A 1,184-nucleotide genomic window follows, 5' to 3' on the forward strand; every position below is an offset into this window, starting at 1 on the left:
ATTTGCGTCTCCATGTTTTGTTGGCTGATCATGAAAGTACTCAGAGAAGTTCTATGCTTTTCTCTAAAGAAGAAAGCCTAGCCAAATCACCACCTCCTCTCATGAATCCTGGAGGTTGGTTTACAAGAGAGGTGGTGAATAGTAGATTGAGTGGGGATCCTAAAATTGTTCTGCTGATTAGGGGGCATGTTCCTTTGATTGGCTTGTTGGGGAACAAATTGCCCTTGACTCAAGGGTTGAAAATTAGGACCTACTTGATTATTGGCTTGATTCCAAAAGAAGTCAGGATGGTTCCTCCATCCTGGATTATAAGTTTGATTATAAGGGTTGTTTTGGGACATAGCATTCACATTTTCAGTACCTACATTCAAACCATTCACACTAGAAATATTCAGACACTCCTCCATACGTGGGAGATTGGCACAAACTACACATAGGCATAGAATGATTTATTTGGCTCAATTGGGTAGGTCCTTTGACTACTATGGCTTTGAGTGTCTTGATAAGCTCTTAAGTTGAGCCTCTTTGGTCACAACACCTTCTACAAGGTAACCCTTGTTTGTCCTCTCAATTTCTTAAGTAGACTCCCACTATCTGGTTTTCTCAGCCAATTCATGCAAAAAGTTCTAAGTGTCATCTTCATCTGTAAAAGATATAAAACCTTTAGGGAACATAGACTCCAACAATTACTTGGTCTGATAATCAATACCCTCATAAATGATTTCACAAAGTTGCCATGTATCAATTCCATTGTGAGGGCATTCCTGAAGGAGGTCCTTAAATCTCTCCATAAATTTAGAGAACGACTCACTAGGTTTCTACCTGAATTGAAAAATGTCACTCCTGAGTATATTGGTTTTATGCAAAGGAAAGAAATTTTTTAGGAAGGCTATAGTAAACCCATCCCATGTGATTATGAAATTGGTAGGCAGACCATAGAGCCATTTCTTAGCTTGGTCCTTAAGCACAAAAGTTATGAATCTTAATTTTACAGCATCATCAGTCAACTGTTGGACCTTAATCAGAACACAAACCTCCTCAAATTCCCTAAGGAATAGGTATGCATCCTCAAAGGGTAGCCAATAGAAGTGGGGTAATATAGTGATGTATAGAGATTTGAGCTCAAAATTATTACCCTGGGCTTGTGGTAGAACTATGTAGGAAGGTTGGGCTGCCCTAGCAGG

At 39.4% G+C, this 1,184-nt stretch overlaps 1 non-coding gene across 1 annotated transcript; it reads left to right on the forward strand.

The window, feature by feature from the left end:
• Positions 1–744: 744 nt before the first annotated feature.
• LOC122086604 lies at positions 745–851 on the forward strand. Its single transcript, XR_006142490.1, has one exon. It is a non-coding gene; the product is annotated as a small nucleolar RNA R71 (small nucleolar RNA).
• The last annotated feature ends 333 nt before the right edge of the window (positions 852–1,184 follow it).

The sequence above is a fragment of the Macadamia integrifolia genome, chromosome 1 (genome assembly GCF_013358625.1).
Source record: "Macadamia integrifolia cultivar HAES 741 chromosome 1, SCU_Mint_v3, whole genome shotgun sequence".
Lineage (NCBI taxonomy): Eukaryota > Viridiplantae > Streptophyta > Magnoliopsida > Proteales > Proteaceae > Macadamia > Macadamia integrifolia.